Below are 15,690 nucleotides of genomic sequence, written 5' to 3'. Positions count from 1 at the left end.
GAGGACGGGATATGAGGTTGTGATATGAGGTCAGGATATGAAGGATGGGATAAGAGGATGGGATGTGAGGACGGGATATGAGGTCGGGAAATGAGGAAGGGATATGAGGACTGGATAGGAGGTCGGCATAGGAGGTCAGGATTGGAGGTCGAGATGAGGACGGAATATGAGGTCGGGATATGAGGACAGGATATGAGGACAGGATATGAGGTTGAGATATGAGGATGGGATATGAGGTTGAGATATGAGGACGTGATTTTGGGACGGGATATGGGGTTGGGACATGACAACAATATATGAGGAGGGGATATGAAGTCAACAGCTTCCTCCTTTGTTGATTTTCCTCCCCAACAAGGATTCGGAAAGAAAAAACAGGCAACACCGGGTACTCAGCTAGCATATATATGTGTGTGTATATATATATATATATATATATATATATATATATATATATATATTTATATATATATATATATATATATATATATATATATATATATCTCAATGTGTGTGTATATGTTACTTACATGTCAAACAAAAAAAATATAATAGTTAAATTAACCCCTAACCTACCCCCATATGTAAAGGATGGGGTTTTTAGTTTTAAGTCCCATGCAAGTTGCTCCGCTCTGCATCTCCTGGTGAATGCGTCAGTCTGGCTGGCAAGCTACACCCTCCTTGCATTCCATGCCCCATGTCTCAAAGGAACGCCCACCCTTTTAAGCCACACCCCTTTTATTTTCAGCTTACAATATCCTTACCACAACGGATCCCTTCCTGAGGAAGGGATGTGAGGATTAGAAATGAGGATTAGATATGGGGATGGGATATGAGGTTGGAATATGAGGTTGGGATATGAGGTTGGGATATGAGGTTGGGATATGAGGTCGGGATATGAGGTCGGGATATGGGGTCGGGATATGAGGTCGGAATATGGTATCAGGATATGGGTTCAGGATATGAGGTCGGGATATGAGGACGGGATATGAAGACGCGATATGAGGACGGGATATGAGGACGGGATATGGGGATGGGATATGGAGTCAGCTTATGGGGTTGGGATATGATGATTGGATTAAAGAGATTTTTTATATGTCAGTTGAGGAGTTAAAGAGATAGACGAGTTTAATGTGCCACTAGCATCATGAAACATATGGCGGCACAATGACACAGTCTGGAAGTGGCGGCAGCCTATGTAGGCCACAGAGTGGCACAATGACAGAGTAATGTATCAGTTTGTCCTCCTTCTCAGTGGTGCAGGCCTGACCCGGGAGGGCTACTGGGTAGATCCTGCCAGTATGATATGCTTGTCTAAAATATTAAGCCATGCACGTGTAAGTAAACACGTCTGGTACTGTGAAATTGCGTATTAAACTGCGAATGTGTCATTTAATCAGTTATGGTTTATTTTTATCACTTCAACTTGTTTCCTTGGATTCTTCTGGTATTTCGAGAGTTAATATATGACGACGGGCAGCTTAACCCCTTAAGGACCCAGCCAATTTTCACTGTAGGACACGCCCATTTTTTGCACATCTGACCACTGTCACTTTAAGCATTAATAACTCTGGGATGCTTTTACCTTTCATTCTGATTCCGAGATTTTTTTTTTGTGATATGGTCTACTTTATGTTAGTGGTAAAATTTTGTCGATACTTGCATCATTTCTTGGTGAAAAATTCCAAAATTTGATGAAAAAATTGAAAATATTGCATATTTTTTTACTTTGAAGCTCTCTGCTTATAAGGAAAATGAATATTTCAAATAAATTATGTATTGATTCACATATACAATATGTCTAATTTAAGTTTGCATCATAAAGTTGACATGTTTTTACTTTTGGAAGACATCAGAGGGCTTCAAAGTATAGCAGTAATTTTCCAATTTTTCTCAAAATTTTCAAAAATGTTCCCATTTTTCAGGGACCAGTTCTGTTTTGAAGTGGATTTGAAGAGCCTTCTTATTAGAAATACCCAACAAATGACGCCATTATAAATACTGCACCCCTTAAAGTTTTCAAAATGACATCCAAAAGGTTTGTTAACCCTAAAATAAAGATAAGGTGTCATTTTTACCGAAAAAAGCACTGCGTTGAAACGGAAGCCCCCAAAATGTACAAACTGAAATTTTTACTTCAATTTTGTCGCACAATTAATTTTTTTTCGTCTCGTCATGGATTGTTTGGTAAAATGACACTGCAAAGTAGAATTGGTGGCGCAAAAAATAAGCCATCATGTGGAATTTTATGTGCAAAATTTTAAGCGTTATGATTTTTAGAAGGCGATGAGGAAAAAATGAAAATGCAAAAACGGAAAAACGCTGAGTCCTTAACCCCTTAAGGACCCAGCCAATTTTCACTGTAGGACCGAGCCATTTTTTGCACATCTGACCACTTTCACTTTAAGCATTAATAACTCTGGGATGCTTTTAACTTTCATTCTGATTCCGAGAATTGAAAATGTTGCATTTTTTTACTTTGAAGCTCTCTGCTAATAAGGAAAGTGAATATTCCAAAAATATTATATATTGATTCACATATACAACATGTCTACTTTATGTTTTCATCATAAAGCTGACATGTTTTTACTTTTGGAAGACATCAGATGGCTTCAAAGTATAGCAGCAATTTTCCAATTTTTCACAACATTTTCAAAATCGAAATTTTTCAGGGACCAGTTTTGCTTTGAAGTGGATTTGGAGGGCTCAAAGGGTAGGAGCGACAGTGGGATTTTGGAGAGTGAGTTTTTCTGAAATGGTTTTTGGGGGGCATGTCACATTTAGGAAGCCCCTATGATGCCAGAACAGCAAAAAAAAAAAAAAAAACGCTTGGCATACTATTTTGGAAACTACCCCCCTCAAGGCACGCAACAAGGGGTCCAGTGAGCCTTAATACCCTACAGGTGTTTGAAGACTTTTCGTGAAAGTTGGATGTGTAAATGATTCTTTTTTCCACTAAAATGCTAGTTTTCCCTCAAATTTAATTTTTTTACAAGGGGTAATAGGACAAAATGCCCCCCAAAATTTGAAACCCCATCTCTTCTGAGTATGGAAATACCCCATGTGTGGACGTCAAGTGCTCTGCTGGTGCACTACAATGCTCAGAAGAGAAGGAGCGCCATTGAGCTTTTGGGGAAAAAATTGTTTGGAATGTAAGTCAGGGGCCATGTGCGTTTACAAAGCCCCCCGTGGTGCCAGAACAGTGGACCCCCCCCCCACATGTGACCCTATTTTGGAAACTACACCCCTCACAGAATTTAATAAGGGGTGCAATGAGTATTTACACCCCACTGGCGTTTGACAGATCTTTGGAACAGTGGGCTGTGCAAAGGAAAAATTAAAATTTTCATTTTCACGCACCACTGTTCCAAAAATCTGTCAGACACCTGTGGGGCATAAATGCTCACTGCACCCCTTATTACATTACGTGAGGAGTGAAGTTTCCAAAACGGGGTCACATGTGGGTATTTATTTTTTTTGCGTTTATGTCAGATCCGCTGTAAAATCAGCCACCCCTGTGCAAATCATCAATTTAGGCCTCAAATGTACATGGTGCGCTCTCACTCCTGAGCATTGTTGTGCGCCCGCAGAGCATTTTACGCCCACATATGGGGCATTTCTGTACTCAGGAGAAATTGCGTTACAAATCTTGGGGGTCTTTTTTTTCCTTTTAACGCTTGTGAAAATAAAAAGTATGGGGCAACACCAGCATGTTAGTGTATTTTTTTTTTTTTTTACACTAACAAGCTGGTTTAGCCCCCAACTTTTCCTTTTCATAAGGGGTAAAAGGAGAAAAAGCCCCCCAAAATTTGTAGTGCAATTTCTCCCGAGTACGAAAATACCCCATATGTGGCCCTAAACTGTTTCCTTGAAATACGACAGGGCTCCGAAGTGATAGAGCTCCATGCGCATTTGAGGACTAAATTAGGGATTGCATAGGGGTGGACATAGGGGTATTCTACACCAGTGATTCCCAAACAGGGTGCCTCCAGCTGTTGCTAAATTCCCAGCATGCCTGGACAGTCAGTGACTGTCCTGAAATGCTGGAAGTTGTTGTTTTGCAACAGCTGGAGGCTCTGTTTTGGAAACACTGCCATCCAATACGTTTTTCATTTTTATTGGGGGGGGGTAGGGACAGTTTAAGGGGGTGTATATGTAGTGTTATACTCTTTATTATGTGTTAGTGTAGTGTAGTGTAGTGTTTTTAGGGTACATTCGCACTGGCGGGTTACGGTGAGTTCCCGCTAGGAGTTTGCGCTGTGGTGAAAAATTTGCCGCAGACCAAACTTGAAGCAGGAAACTTATTGTAAACCTGCCCGTGTGAATGTACCCTGTAGTTCACATGGGGGGGCAAACCTCCAGCTGTTTCAAAACGACAACTCCCAGCATGTACTGACAGACCGTGCATGCTGGGAGTTGTACTTTTGTAACAGCTGGAGGCACACTGGTTACCTAACTTAGTATTTTCCAACCAGTGCACCTCCAGCTGTTGCAAAACTACAACTCCCAGCATGTACTGATCTCCGAAGTGCATGCTGGGAGATGTAGTTATGCAATAGCTGGAGGTACGCAACTACAACTCCCAGCATGCCGAAACAGCTGTTTGCTGTTTAGGCATGCTGGGATTTGCAGTTTTGCAACAGCTGGAGGCTCTGTTTTGGAAACACTGCCATCCAATACGTTTTTCATTTTTATTGGGGGGGGTAGGGACAGTTTAAGGGGGTGTATATGTAGTGTTATACTCTTTATTATGTGTTAGTGTAGTGTAGTGTAGTGTAGTGTTTTTAGGGTACATTCGCACTGGCGGGTTACGGTGAGTTCCCGCTAGGAGTTTGCGCTGTGGTGAAAAATTTGCCGCAGCCCAAACTTGAAGCAGGAAACTTATTGTAAACCTGCCCGTGTGAATGTACCCTGTAGTTCACATGGGGGGGCAAACCTCCAGCTGTTTCAAAACGACAACTCCCAGCATGTACTGACAGACCGTGCATGCTGGGAGTTGTACTTTTGTAACAGCTGGAGGCACACTGGTTACCTAACTTAGTATTTTCCAACCAGTGCACCTCCAGCTGTTGCAAAACTACAACTCCCAGCATGTACTGATCTCCGAAGTGCATGCTGGGAGATGTAGTTATGCAATAGCTGGAGGTACGCAACTACAACTCCCAGCATGCCGAAACAGCTGTTTGCTGTTTAGGCATGCTGGGATTTGCAGTTTTGCAACATCTGGAGGGATACAGTTTTAGAGAACACTGCAAAGTAATCTCCAAACTGTGGTCCTCCAGCTGTTGCAAAACTACAGATCCCAGCATGTCCAGACAGCAAACAGTTGTTTAGGCATGCTAGGAGTTGTAGTTTTGCAAGATCTGGAGGGCTACAGTTTAGGGACCATTGTATAGTGGTCTCAAACTGTAGCCCTCCAGCTGTTGCAAAACTACATATTCCAGCATGCCCAAACAGCTGTCTGGGCATGCTGGGAGTTGTAGTTTTGCAACATCTGGAGGGCTACAGTTAGAGACCACTGTATAATGGTCTCAAACTGTAGCCTCCAGATGTTGCTAGGCAACTCACCGGCTTACGTCGGATCCAGCCACACGTCATCGCCGCCCGCCGATCCCCGTCGCCGCAGCCTCCGTTGCCCGCCCGGATTGGTAAGTGGATCTTCGGCGCCGGTCCCCGTCGTTTCCCCGTCCTGCCCCGCCTATTGTGGGTGGGCAGGATGGGGAAAACAAAAGTTAACCCCCCGCCCCCGATCTGCTATTGGTAGTTGCATCTAGACCACCAATAGCAGGGATAGGAGGGGTGGCACCCCTGCCACCTCACTCCTATCACTTCAGGGGGATCGTGGGTGTCTTAGACAACCACGATCCCCTTATATTCCGGGTCACCATAGATCTGCAATGACCCGGAATCGCGCAAATCGCAAGTGTGATTTCACTTGCGATTTGCCGCGATCGCCGACATGGGGGGGGTCTGATGACCCCCCTGGGCGTTTGCACGGGATGCCTGCTGAACGATTTCAGCAGGCATCCCGGTCCGATCCCCGCCCGGCGCACGTCAGGGACCGGAATTCTCCATGACGTACGCGTACGTCATGTGTCCTTGAGTAACAGGGTGTCATGACATACGCGTACGTCAAGGGTCCTTAAGGGGTTAAGGAGGGTGTGCTTTGCAGTGTACCAGTGGCTGAAGTGCATGCACAGATTCCTGGCCATTTTTAGGATGTCTTGCAGATAAGTGGAAGACTTAAGGAACTGCTTGACAACCAGATTGAACACGTGTGCCATGTTATGGTTTATTTTTATTGCTCCAACCTGTTTCCTTGGAGCCTGGATGTGGCAGCAGCCTGACGTGAACATAGGGCCTCACAACTGAAGAGATTAAAGAGAATTTTTAAATGTCAATTGAAGATTGTGAAGAGATTAACCACTTAACCCCTTAAGGACCCTTGAAGTACGCCTACGTCATGACACCCTGGTACTTAAGGACCCATGACGTAGGAGTACGTCATGGAGAATTCTGGTCCCCGCTGTGCGCCGGGCGGGTATCGGACCAGGATGCCTGTTGAAATCATTCAGCAGGCATCCCGTGCAAACGCCCAGGGGGTTCATTAGACCCCCTATGTCGGCGATCGCGGCAAATCGCAAGTGAATCCACACTTGTGATTTAGGCGATTTCAGGTCATTCCGGTTCTATAGTGACCCGGTGACCCAGAATATAAGGGGGATCCCTTTGAAGGGATAGGAGTGAGGTTGCAGGGGTGTCAGCCCTCCTATCCCTGCTATTGGTGGTCTAGACGCTACCACCAATAGCAGATCGTGGGCGGGGGGGTTAACTTTAGTTTTCCGCGTCCTGCCCACCCACAATAGGCGGGGCAGGATGAAGAAACGACGGGATCGGCGCCGAAGATCCACTTACCCATCCGGGCGGGCGTCGGAGGCAGTGGGTGACGGAGATCGGCGGGCGGCGATGTTGTGCGACTGGATCGTACGGAAGCCGGTGAGTTGCCTAGCAACATCTGGAGGGTACAGTTTGAGACCACTATACAGTGGCCTCTAACTGTAGCCCCCCAGATGTTGCAAAACTACAACTCCCAGCATGCCCAGACAGTTGTTTGGGCATGCTGGAATATGTAGTTTTGCAACAGCTGGAGGGCTACAGTTAGAGACCACAATACAGTGGTCTCTAACTGTAGCCCTCCAGATCTTGCAAAACTACAACTCCTAGCATGCCCAAACAACTGTTTACTGTCTGGGCATGCTGGGATTTGTAGTTTTGCAACAGCTGGAGGACCACAGTTTGGAGATCACTTTGCAGTGTTCTCTAAAACTGTAGCCCTACAGTAAAGCCACTGACTGTCCAGGCATGCTGGGAATTTAGCAACAGCTGGAGGCACCCTGTTTGGGAATCACTGGTGTAGAATACCCCTATGTCCACCCCTATGCAATCCCTAATTTAGTCCTCAAATGCGCATGGCACTCTCTCACTTCGGAGCCCTGTCGTATTTCAAGGAAAAGGTTTAGGGTCACATATGGGGTATTTCCATACTCGGGAGAAATTGCACTACAAATTTTGGGGGGCTTTTTCTCCTTTTACCCCTTATGAAAAGGAAAAGTTGGGGGCTGCATCAGCTTGTTAGTGTAAAAAAATAAAAAAAAATTACACTAACAAGCTGGTGTTGCCCCATACTTTTTATTTTCACAAGCGTTAAAAGTAAAAAAAAGCTCTGCAGACACACAACAAGGTTCAGGAGTGAGAGCGCACCATGTACATTTGAGGCCTAAATTGGTGATTTGCACAGGGTTGGCTGATTTTACAGCAGTTCTGACATAAATGCAAAAAAATAAATACCCACATGTGACCCCATTTTGGAAACTACACCCCTCATGTAATACAATAAGGGGTACAGTGAGCATTTACGCCCCACAGGTTTCTGACAGATTTTTGAAACAGTGGTCCGTGAAAATGAAAAATGTAATTTTTCATTTGCACAGCCCACTGTTCCAAAGATCTGTCAAACGCCAGTGGGGTGTAAATACTCATTGCAACCCTTATTAAATTCTGTGAGGGGTGTAGTTTCCAAAATGGGGTCACATGTGGGAGGGGGGGGGGGGTCCACTGTTCTGGCACCACAGGGGACTTTGTAAACGCACATGGCCCCTGACTTCCATTCCAAACAATTTATTTTCCCAAAAGCTCAATGGCGCTCATTCTCTTCTGAGCATTGTAGTTTGCCAGCAGAGCACTTGATGTCCACACATGGGGTATTTCCATACTCAGAAGAGATGGGGTTACAAATTTTGGGGGGCATTTTGTCCTATTACCCCTTGTAAAAATGTTAATTTAAGGGAAAACTAGCATTTTAGTGAAAAAAATTAAATAATTTACACATCCAACTTTAACGAAACGTCGTCAAACACCTGTGGAGTGTTAAGGCTCACTGGACTCCTTGTTACGTGCCTTTAGGGGTGTAGTTTCCATAGTATGCCATGTGTTTTTTTTTTGCTGTTCTGGCACCTTAGGGGCTTCCTAAATGTGACATGCCCCCTCAAAAACCATTTCAGAAAAACTCACTCTCCAAAATCCCACTGTCGCTACTTCCCTTCTGAGCCCTCTACTGCACCTGCCGAACACTTGGCATACACATTTGAGGTATTTTCTTACTCAAGAGAAGTTGGGTTACACATTTTAGGAAGATTTCTCTCCTTTTACCCCTTGTCAAAATTCAATAACTGGGTCTACAAGAACATGCGAGTGTAAAAAATTAAGATTTTGAATTTTCTCCTTCAATTTGCTGCTATTCCCGTGAAACACCTAAAGGGTTTACAAACCTTTTGAATGTCATTTTGAATACTTTGAGGGGCGCAGTTTTTATAATGGGGTCATTTGTGGGGTTTTTCTAATATGAAGGCCCTTCAAATCCACTTCAAAGCAAAACTGGTCCCTGAAAAATTTCGATTTTGAAAATGTTGTGAAAAATTGGAAAATTGCTGCTATACTTTGAAGCCATCTGATGTCTTCCAAAAGTAAAAGCATGTCAGCTTTATGATGAAGACATAAAGTAGACATATTGTATATGTGAATCAATATATAATTTATTTGGAATATTCACTTTCCTTATAAGCAGAGAACTTCAAAGTAAAAAAAAAAATACAACATTTTCAATTCTCGGAATCAGAATGAAAGTTAAAACCATCCCAGAGTTATTAATGCTTAAAGTGAAAGTGGTCAGATGTGCAAAAAATGGTCCGGTCCAACAGTGAAAATTGTCTGGGTCTTTAAGGGGTTAAGGACTCAGCGTTTTTTCTGTTTTTGCATTTTCATTTTATCCTCATCACCTTCTAAAAATCATAACACTTAAAATTTTGCACATAAAATTCCACATGATGGCTTATTTTTTGCGCCACCAATTCTACTTTACAGTGTCATTTTACCAAACAATCCATGAAAAGACGAAAAAAAAAATTATTGTGTGACAAAATTGAAGTAAAAATTTCAGTTTGTACATTTTGGGGGCTTCCATTTCTAGGCAGTGCTTTTTTCGGTAAAAATTACACCTTATCTTTATTTTGTTGGCCCATATGGTTAAAATGATACCCTGCTTATATAGGTTTGATTTAGTCGTACTTCTGAAAAAAATCATAACTACATGCAGGAAAATTTATACATTTAAAATTGTCATCTTCTGACCCCTTTAACTTTTTTATTTTTCCACGTACGGGCCGGTATGAGGGCTAATTTTTTGCTCCTTGTTCTGAGTTTTTACCGATACCATTTTTGCATTGATTGGACTTTTTGATCACTTTTTATACATTTTTTATTATATAAAAAGTGACCAAAAATATGCTATTTTGGACTTAATTAATTATATATTTTTAAAGTTCGGACATATGTTTATTTTTATTTATACACTTTTTTATGGGAAAAGGGGAGTCATTCCAACTTTTATTAGAGAAGGGGTTAAATGACCTTCATTAACTTTCTTTTTTCCACTTTTTTTTTGCAGAGTTATAGCTCCCATATAGGGCTATAACACTGCACACTGCCATAGCTTTGCATGGATCAGCGTAATAGGGGGTTGATTGCTCAAGCCTGTATCTCAGGCTTGGAGCAATCAAACGCAGATCGGACTTGATGGAGCAAGGTAAGGGGGCCTCCGCTCGCATCCTAGCTGATCAGGACATCACGATTTTATCGCAATAGTCCCGATCAGCCCGACTGAGCTGCCGGGAAACTTTTACTTTCATTTTCAACATGGTGATCAACTTTGATCGCCACGTCTGAAGGGTCAATAGCGCGCGGCACAACGATCTATCAATAGCAGCCGGGACCGATCCGGTGTGATGCGGGGTCACGGCGTGACTCCGTTTTAAACACCAAGACCTGTATGCCCTGCGTCCTTAAGAGGTTAAAGGGGTACTCCATTGGAAAACATTTTAGTTTAAATCAACTGATGATAAAAAGTTAAACAAATTTGGAAATTACATCTATTTAAAAATCTTAATCCTTCCAGTAGATATCAGGTGTTATATGCTCCACAGGAAGTTCTTTTCTTTTTGAATTTATTTTCTGTCAGACCACAGTTTTAAACACCAGGACCGGGTGCAGGGCGTACAGGTACACCCTGCATCTTTAAGAGGTTAACAAGGTTAATGTGCCAGCAGCATGAGGATATTGCCTGGAGGCACAATGACAAAGCCTGGAGGTGGTGGCAGCCTATGTAGGCCACAGAGCAGCACAATGACAGTGCCTGGAGGTGGCAGCAACAGGACAAGACATTAGGGCTGCACAATGACAGATCCTAGAGGTGGCAACAGCATGAGGAGACCATATGGCGGCACAATGACTGAGCCTGGAGGTGGCAGCAGCAGCATCAGGAGTATTGACCAGGTGACAGCGTGACCAGGTGACAGAGTGAGGCGGTGGGTACCAGTACCCGCTGACGAAAGTGGGTGAAATAAGGAGCACTTGGCATCAGATGTGTGGCATCAGGCGGGTGGCAGGATCAGAATAGTTGCCAAGGCAAGTAGGCAGAAGAAAACGGTCTGATGCATCTGGCATTGGTGGGTGGAAATCCTGGCTGATCCAAGCCTGATTCATCTTGACAAAGGTCAGTCTCTCCACATTTTTGGTGGACAGGCGAGTTCTCCTTGGGGTTACTATGGCCCCGCCACACTAAACACCTGCTCTGATGCTACACTACTGGCTGGGCAGGACAGCTTTTCCAGGGCAAACTGCTAGTTGCAGCCTCAAATTCAGTCTGGCTGCGCAGAAGTTCAGCGGATTTGTGGGATGGCAGGATCATGTCCAAGTATGCCACCACCTGGTGGCTCCACAATGCGGGTGAAGAAAGCTACTCATCAGCGACTGTAGACTAAGGCTGCTGCTGCTGCTGATGGAGCTGGTACTGCTCCTGCCACCCCACCTCTCCCCAGCAGCCATGGCAGTGGAACATGAGCACAGAAGGCCCCCCAGTCAGACCTGTGAGAGGATGGACAATGGTGCAGATAGGAATTGGCCAACTGACTAAGTAGGATGTCTCTGTAGTAGGTCAGTTTGTCCTCCCTCTCAGTGGGTGTAAAAAAGGCCCCCATTTTGTGCCAGTAGCGAGGGTCAAACAAGGTGGAGAGCCAGAAGTGATCCGCATTCGAATGGGGACAGTTTGGCAGTCACTACGCAATCAAGTGAGCATGCATCATGTCATTTGTGCAAGTGACTCGGAGGGAATTCCCTGCCTCCATCTCCACTGCATACTACTATGGTGTGCCTAGGTCCTCTGTCTCGTCTTCCTCATCACCCTGTAGCTCCTCTGGTTGCTCCTCCTCTCCTGTCAGCTAAGTAAAAAAACACTCATTTCCCTACACATTGCCTGTGCTTCACTGTCCCCCTCCCCCTCCTCCTCCTCCTCTTCCAGTTAAGCCCCACAGGGCTCATGTGGCCTTGAGATGTAAGAATGACGTTATTTATCCCGTAATCCTGGTGACTGACAAATAATGTGGCTTCCTCAAAGGGTTTGAGCAAACAACAGGTGTCATGTATGAGCTGCCACTGGTTGACATCCAAGTTACACATGTCAGTACCCCTATCCGCTTGGATCATTAAGTAATCGTTGATGGCCTTTCTCTGTTCGTATAGTCGTTCCAACATAAGAAGGGTGAAATTCCAACTGCTGCAGCTCAAGGAGGGTGTGCTTTGCGGCAGGGAAGTGCACAGACATTTTGAAGGTCAGGGTCTCAAGTAAAAAAGAGGGCACTTTTCACAATTTAAAAAACGTCTGCCAGACTTAATGGGCAGATGTGCTGCAGCCCAGGGACACAGTGGACTCCCGCCAGGCCTCCTCGACATTCCTATCCCCCATAAAAGTTGGTGTTTTTGTAAAATCGAGTAAAGAACCGTTTCTATGAAGGTCTGCCATGTGTATATACACTTTGGCTGTGCTGTCAGTCTTATTTACAGAAAACATGTGACAGCTGCCCTATAATATACTGTATTATAGAGGAGATTCCTCAAAACCTGTGCAGAGAAAGAGCGGTGCAGTTGTTCATAGCAACCAATCAGATCGTTTTGCAGAGGGCTTTTCCTCTGCAAAGGTTTTAATAAATCTCCCCCTATATGCCCCCACCTGAGCTCTATATGGCAGAACCCATCACCAATCACCCAGCACCCATCACCCATCCCCAATCACCCAGCACCAATCACCCACCTTAGGCAGGAATCTCCACACAGCTCTGGTTCTTACACTGAAGAGATGGGCACCACACAAATATATGCTTACATTCTACAATGTACTAGAGTTGGCAAAAAAAAAGAATTACAAATATACAAAGACGGCCAGGCATAGCACAGCATACAGGTTGGAGGCAGGGAAGCTCCGCCTGCATTGTGCACAAGACTGACTTCGCATACTAGCAATGTGGGGCAATACCTAGAAAATGGAAAGACCAATTTTTGTATACATGCACTGTAACCTAGTGTATTGGGTTTAGTGTGAGTAAACAGCCTGTCAGTTTCCCTTTAATTATATATATCGTACCCCCCCTTAATTCCCTATATACTGTGCCACCATTCATCTATTAATTCCCTATATACTGTGCCACCATTCATCTATTCATTCCCTATATACTGTGCCACCATTCATCTATTAATTCCCTATATACTGTGCCACCATTAATGAACTATATACTGTGCCACCATTAATGAACTATATACTGTGCCACCATTAATGAACTATATACTGTGCCACCATTAATGAACTATATACTGTGCCACTATTATTTAACTATACTGTGCCACCATTAATGAACTATATACTGTGCCACCATTAATGAACTATATACTGTGCCACCATTATTTAACTATACTGTGCCACCACTAAGGGTGCATTCACACGTGCATATTTTCTGCTGCAGATCTGCTGCAGATTTGCTTTAGCATATTTCTCTTCCCATTGTCAATGGGAAGCAAAATCTGCAGCAGATCTGCAGCAAAAATAGGCACATGTGAACTCACCCTAAGGATCTATACACAGTGCCAACATACATAAAAAATATAATGTTCCAATTGTTACGCCGAGTGCTCCGGGTCCCCGCTCCTCCCCGGAGCGCTCGCAGCATCCTCTCATTCGCAGCGCCCCGGTCAGACCTGCTGACCGGGTGCGCTGCAATAGCTCTCCCAGCCGGGATGCGATTCACGACGCAGGAGGCGCCCGCTCGCGATGCGCGTCCCGGCTCCCGTACCTGACCCGTTCCCCGTCTGTCTTGTCCCGGCGCGCGCGGCCCCGCTCCTTAGGGCGCGCGCGCGCCGGGTCTCTGCAATTTAATGGGCCACTGCGCCACTGATTGGCGCAGCAGGCCTAATCAGTGTTATCACCTGTGCACTCCCTACTTATACCTCACTTCCCCTGCACTCCCTCGCCGGATCTTGTTGCCATTGTGCCAGTGAAAGCATTCCCTTGTGTGTTCCTAGCCTGTGTTCCAGACCTCCTGCCGTTGCCGCTGACTACGATCCTTGCTGCCTGCCCTGACCTTCTGCTACGTCCGACCTTGCTCTTGTCTACTCCCTTGTACCGCGTCTATCTTCAGCAGTCAGAGAGGTTGAGCCGTTGCTGGTGGATACGACCTGGTTGCTACCGCCGCTGCAAGACCATCCCGCTTTGCGGCGGGCTCTGGTGAATACTAGTGTTGCTCGCGAATATTCGCAATTCGAATATTATTCGCGAATATCGCATATTCGCGAATTCGCGAATTTCGCGAATATAGCGCTATATATTCGTAATTACGAATATTCTTTTTTTTTTTTTTTTTTTTTTTTTTTCTTCACAGTACACATCACAGTGATCACCCCTCTCTGCTTCCAGCTTGTGTGGTGTAAAGAAGGCTGTAATACTACTGTGTGAGACTGGCGTGCTAAAATTCGCATATGCTAAAGTTCGCATATGCGAAAATTCGCATATGCTATTTTTCGCATATGCGAAGTTTCACGCATGTTAATCTTGCATGTGCTAATATTCACATATGCTAATTTTCGCATACGCGAATATTCGCATATGCGAAAATAAAACGAGAATATAACGAATATGCGAATATTCGCGAATATAAGACGAATATTCGTCCATATATTCGCGAATATTCGCGAATTCGAATATGGCCTATGCCGCTCAACACTAGTGAATACCAGTAGCAACTTAGAACCGGTCCACCAACACGGTCCACGCCAATCCCTCTCTGGCACAGAGGATCCACCTCCAGCCAGCCGAATCGTGACACCAATATAATGAAATATATACTGTGCTTCCATAAATTCCCTATATACTGTGCTTTCATTTACGTGCTTACATTCCTCCAATAATTCCCTAATAATGTGCTTCATACAATAAATACAAGCACATAACATAAAGGCACATACAGTACATAGGTAATATACACACATACAAAGAGACACTGACACATACATACAGTTACAAATATACATTAAGAAACATAAATACACAGACACACATATAACATGGAATATATACTAAAAGATGTAGCCAATAAGCACATCATACATACAGGTACACACATACAATCACTCACAGATATATACACACACATATATAGATTCACTTGCTCATATATATATATATATATATATATATATATATATATATACACACACACACACACACACACACACATACATACATACATACACACATACATAGATTCACTTGCTCATATATATATATATATATATATATATATATATACACACACACACACACACACACACACACACACATACATACATACATACACACATACATAGATTCACTTGCTCATATATATACACATATACATAGATTCACTTGCTCATATATATAGGCACATACATAGAGATAGACACACACAAATACACATATATACACCTCATACTGACATACAGTCACTCAATATATACACAGTCACTTACACTAAGGCCCCAGCCATCCCTCTCTGCACAGGCACATACATAAAGATATACACACTCACACACACACACACACACACACATATATATATATATATATATATATATATATATATATATACATACACACACTGACATACAATCACTCACATACATACACAGTCACTTACACTGAGGCCCCAGCCATCCCTCTCTGCACAGGCACATACATAGAGATACACACACACACGCACACACACACACATATGT

Source organism: Hyla sarda, chromosome 2 (assembly GCF_029499605.1).
Source record: "Hyla sarda isolate aHylSar1 chromosome 2, aHylSar1.hap1, whole genome shotgun sequence".
NCBI classification, from domain to species: domain Eukaryota; kingdom Metazoa; phylum Chordata; class Amphibia; order Anura; family Hylidae; genus Hyla; species Hyla sarda.
This window is presented reverse-complemented; position numbering follows the sequence as displayed.